This window comes from Schistocerca cancellata, chromosome 1 (genome assembly GCF_023864275.1).
Source record: "Schistocerca cancellata isolate TAMUIC-IGC-003103 chromosome 1, iqSchCanc2.1, whole genome shotgun sequence".
In the NCBI taxonomy this organism is placed as follows: Eukaryota; Metazoa; Arthropoda; class Insecta; order Orthoptera; family Acrididae; genus Schistocerca; species Schistocerca cancellata.
The window spans coordinates 880794518-880800517 of NC_064626.1; positions in this window are offsets into that span (position 1 = coordinate 880794518).

The window sequence follows — 6000 nt, forward strand, 5'->3', positions numbered from 1 at the left end:
TCTGTGTTTTCTCATCTTTGCACTTTTGATACCTGCGATACTGTCTCTATATGCCAGAATATTGACGAGTTTATTTTAAATCTCTTAAAAACAGGAAGCAGTTCTTGTTGTTCCGTAATCTGTTAAGCTAGATCTTGTAAACAGCTTCGATAAAACTGTGCCGCTGTCCTGCGGCAGCGAACTTCCTGACGACTGCAGCTGATCAAAAACATTCGGATGGCAGGCCTTGCTGTTGAGACCCACCATTCAGGTCTTTTCCTCACAGTGTGCTGCTCCTCGAATAATTTTTGCCGCATGCTGTTAAAATCTTCAGGTAGAATGGGTCGTGCAAAAGACTACAGTTGAACTTCCAGCGTGGAGGCCGATCACGAGGTAAAGTCATTTGGCAGTAACTGCAATGATCTGAGAAGATGACACGTATGACTTCTCCACTGTTTATGTGCACCGTAAGTGTAGGCGATACATACATCCTCCCTAGCCGACTATGGCCTGTGTTGTAAAAACAGATACAGTCGGTTTCGTCTGGATGCAAGACACGCAACGTGTCTTAAAGGGGACCACACTGTGGTTCAGATCGAAAAAGTCGATTTTCGGTTTTCATCATATTTCGATAGATTAAGGTTTTATTTAAGTACTCTGAAAAGGATTTTGCTGAAAAATTTTTTTTCGACCATTTAAAGAGCGTTTTCCTACCAAGTGTGTTTATGTGCCACGCCCACTTTTCTGTCACCCACTTTTCTGCATATGTTTTAGATCTTTATATCCCCTAAATTGCACCTTAGGATTTTTTTTTTTTATCCCGAGTGTTCAAATGGTTCAAATGGCTCTGAGCACTATGGGACTTAACATCTGAGGTCATCAGTCCCCTAGAACTTAGAACTACTTGAACCTAACTAACCTAAGGACATCACACACATCCATGCCCGAGCCAGGATTCGAACCTGCGACCGCAGCGGTCGCTCGGTTCCAGACTGAAGCACCTACAACCGTTCGGCCACATCGGCCGGCTTACTCCCGAGTGTGTTGGCTATCCTTGGACTAAAAGTCGGTATTCTTTTGTTTCTGCTGTTTGTAAACAACACACTTTCAAACACGCGGTTAGTTTTGTTCAAGTGTGATTGCAAGTAGTTGTTACAGAAAACTTGCAGGTATACTATGGGCAGGCAATTTGGAGAAATAAAGAAAATCTGGAGGCAATGAAGAGGGATGTTTGTGCCATATTCTTCCATAAGTCCTCTACTGATGATAAGCCATGTCATGGATTGTGTCCATCAGGAGAAAATTCGTGGTGCAAATACAATAGGGCTCAGGCAACTGGAGAATCTTACTCTCACCAGAATTCTCTTCCTGCTGCTGTTATTACAGCAATTAAAACTATTTTCAGAGACTTGGCTCTTCCTGACCTTCTAAGGAAATGTCTGCATAGGCAGACACAGAACCCAAATGAATGTTTCAACAGCATAATTTGGAACCGCCTTCCTAAAACTGTATTTCTAGGCATTCATACAATGAAACTAGGCGTTCATGATGCTGTTATTACAATCAGTTGTGATAATATTGGAAAGTGCTGGGTACTGAAAAAGCTGGGAATTAATCCTGGTGAAAATTATTACGATAAAATGAGGATAATCGATGCAGACAGGTCAGCATCTAATACGGCCAAGAAAGCAAGACAGACATCCAGGAAGGTGAAAAAGAAGCTGGAAGACCTGCTAGAGGCCAAAGAAGGGCCATCATTGCAGCAGGGCAGTTTTAATTACCTATAAGTAACAAATTTCAAAAGTTTTTTCTTTAAAGTCAATTTCCCGCAATCTAAAATTTTCAGTACCTATGCCCCATTATATCAGAAACTATCATAGGTAAATGAATGAAATTTTCAGAGACTCTGCATAACATAAAAAGCCACCTCTGGTACTACATTCATTAATATTTCCCCATTAGGAAGTTCACAAAAAATATTTTCTGCAGAAAAAACTTAATATTTTTTGTTAATGAATTTAAAAAAGTATTTCTTAAAAACTATTTAATGGACATAGTAGATTTTAGTTCAGTTGACTCTATTAGCATCATGTAACATACTGTAAAAATATTAAGGTCCTGCATCAAATAGTTTTTTCAGAAATGGGTCAAATAATTGCCTAAATTAACATGGGTTAGATAAGCAGCGTGTGGTCCCCTTAAGGCGGAAACTGTCGACTAGAGCGTGAGGTTCGGGAGATCTTTTTGGCCGTGGCACTCGATCCATATCACTGAACACTACATTAAAATCACTAACAATGACAACCCGGTAGTCGTTGCGGTGCAGTAGTTGACAAATTTCTTGACTATAAATGTGCCTACTTGCCGGTCTATTGCCAGAAATAGCGTAAACATTTACAGAGACAATGTTGTTTATTGTCAAGAAATCACGTGACCATCCGGCAGGAGTTCAACATCTTTGACATCAATGTCTGGCCCAGTTAAAATAGTTCTGCCTGTCTCCATTCTAGGTGTACATTTGTAATAACAGCAAAATCAGTAATATAATCGGGGGCTTCGAGGGTTATTTCTTGGAGGAATACTATGTGGAACTTATTGTCCCGTAAAAAGTTCAGTGCCAATGTCTTATAGTCGCCATGCATTTTGTTAACATTTACAGTGAAGATATTAGAGCAACAGATGCCAAACGCCATAGTTCCGTTGAAAGAACATGACTACGTTCTCTGTCACATCGTCCGCCCACTCCATGCGTTTTTTCTATGCGGCTGTCTAGTGTGCTGCGGCACACTGTTGGGACACTTTTCCTCTTTGGTTCGCGTTGCAGGTTTGACTGCCGGTGTGATTTCCCTGTCTGTACCTTGAACGCCCGCACGCTTCCTTTTGGCAACTAACGACTGTGACACTTCCTCAATTCCCTGATCGCCTGGTCAAGTGACACATGTGTGTGTGCAGGGAAGGGGGGGGGGGGGTAGGGGAGGCGGCAGATCTTTCGTAATCCACTGGTTTTTCTTTCCACGTCGTCTGCCTGGCGTGGGACATTGTGAAAGCGATTCTCGTAACAGGTCACTATCGGAGCCACTACAAGAAACTGTAGCCACCGACTGTTTGATGGCACTTCGCAAAAACTTCCGACGTCTGCAGTTACTTTGCGTGGCCTATTCTGAGTGGGCAATTCATCAGCGGACTTTGACTTCTCTGATTGCACCGTGCTTTCGCTTTCCCGAGGAAGGGTCGCCGCGAGTGTGCCGGGGATCTTACTCACACTGGTGCCACGGCTGGCTGCAGCGGCGGCGGCTGTTCCATGGGGGCAGCGGCTTCAACAACATGTACACTACTGGCCATAAAAATTGCTACACCACGAAGATGACGTGCTACGGACACGAAATTTAACCTACAGGAAGAAGATGCTGTGGTATGCAAATGTTTAGCTTTTCGGAGCATTCTCACAAGGTTGGCGCCGGTGGTGACACCTACAACGTGCTGACATGAGGAAAGTTTCCAAACGATTTCTCATACACAAACAGCAGTTGACCGGCGTTGCCTGGTGAAACGTTGATGTGATGCCTCGTGTAAGGACGAGAAGTGCGTACCATCACGTTTCCGACTTTGATAAAGGTCGGGTTGTAGCCTGTCGCGATTACGGTTTATCATATCCTAACATTGCTGCTCGAGTTGGTCGAGATCCAATGACTTGTTAGCAGAATATGGAATCAGTGGGTTCAGGAGAGTAATACAGAACGCCGTGCTGGATCCCAACGGCCTCGTATCACTAGCAGTCGAGATGACAGGCATCATATCCGTGTGGCTGTAACGGATCGTGCAGCCACGTCTCGATCCCTGAGTCAACAGATGAGGACGTTTGCGAGACAACAACCATCTGCATGAACAGTTCGACGAAGTTTGCAGTAGCATCGATTATCAGCTCGGAGACCATGGCTGCGGTTACCCTTGACGCTGCATCCCAGACAGGAGTGCCTGCGATGGTGTACTCAACGACGAACCTGGCTGCACGAATGGCAAAACGTCATTTTTTCTAAAGAATCCAGGTTCTGTTTACTGCATCATGATGGTCGCATCCATGTTTGGCGACACTGCGGTGAACGCACATTGGAAGCGTGATGGTATGGGGTGAACAGTGGACGTTACATTTTAGATGTGTTACAACCCGAGGCTCTACCCTTCATTCGATCCCTGCGAAACCCTACATTTCAGCAGGATAATGCACGACCGCATGTTGCAGGTCCTGTACGGGCCTTTCTGGATACTGAAAATGTTCGACTGCTACCCTGGCCTGCACATTCTCCAGCTCTCTCACCAATTGAAAACGTCTGGTCAATGGTGGCCGAGCAACTGGCTCGTCACAATACGGCAGTCACTAGTCTTGATGAACTGTGGGATCGTGTTGAAGCTGCATGGGCAGCTGCACCTGTACACGCCATCCAAGCTCTGTTTGACTCAATGCCCAGGCGTATCAAGGCCGTTATTACAGTGGGTACTGATTTCTCAGGATCTGTGCACCCGAATTGCGTGAAGATGTAATCACATGTCAGTTCTCGTGTAATATATCTGTCCAATGAATACCCGTTTATCATATGCATTTCTTCTTGGTGTAGCAATTTTAATGGCCAGCAGTGTAACTCCCGGCTCTTCTGGGATTGAGATGCAGTGCCAATCACTACCTCACTGACTAACGGCGTCACCCTATCAGCGTCGCGAACCAAGGGTTCTCTAGGTAGTTGTACAGGTTTCCTCCAAGGAAAATTTTGTCGCAGATGTTCTGTCGATCGACATATTGCACATGTTTGCAGTTTCCGCTGTGCTACTCCAAAGATGAGTACCGCCCAGTTAAATGCAAGAAGGAATATGCTTCCAAACTTCCATTCTGACTGAACGAACACCACTGTCCGCCTGGTAAACAGAAGCACTTGACCAGAATTCCCTTTTAACAGAATATACTCTTCCATAAACGTCTAAAGTTTTCTCTAAATCCTCGTTTGTGACTTCAAATTCTACATTGAACACCTTCACATTGCGAATGTCATATCACGCACTTTGCACCAAAACATCACTGATGAAATCATCCACGTTTTTAAATATCCGGACACCATTGTTATAGGCGACCAACCGTTTAGCAACATCACTGGTACAAAGTTTCAAAAAACACCAGTGCGATGAAAAGTCCAACTCAGTTCCTTTTCAGTCCTCATGCAGTTGTTTCTGAGTATCTTAAATCTGTGTATTAATTTCGTAAGCCGTGGGTCATGGAAAATTTCTATCAAATGTGCACTGCACGGAGAATTCCCTGTTGTAGTTCGTCATTGTATTCAACGAATTACTCGGTAGACATAAATCTCCGCAACACCTGTATGCAGCGGAGATGCCACTTGCAGCGCCGGCTACACAGGCCCTGACATAGGCACAACAACCAGTAGAGCATGTGGCCGGCATATCCGAACAATGTCACCAGTGTCTAGGTCTTACTATCTTGGTGTACGGGTAAAACCTTTTATCTTACAATAACATCATTGCAATGACATCATTCGAGTGCACACTGAACGTGTGGTGCTGGGGATTGAAGTCCCGTACCACCCTCCAATGACTGAAGTTCAAGGTTGCTGGCAGAGGTGAGACAACTACGTATGTAGTGACAGTGGGGGTCATACCATAGATTTCACGTAATGAGTGGCCATATCAATACTAACACATTATTGGTGTCCGTACCACGGCTATCATTAGCCATGGTCCAAATCTAAGTCCTCGAGAATGGTAAGAGGAACAGGGTGGTGATACAAGTGCGAGCAGTCGTGGTGCCGTTGTGTTGTAAGTCATTGACTGTGTCATTCAGGGTGTCCATGTCATGCAGGGTGTCCACTTTCTCATAGAGAAGGCTTGTCTTCTCTCGGAAGGACGTCTTTAGAGTTACCATGTTTGTCTCCTCATGGACGATAACAATCCTCATGAATGAAAGAGCATGCTGGCTCCACCAAAGCACCTTATTCTGCAGGCGCTGAAGGTTCTGCA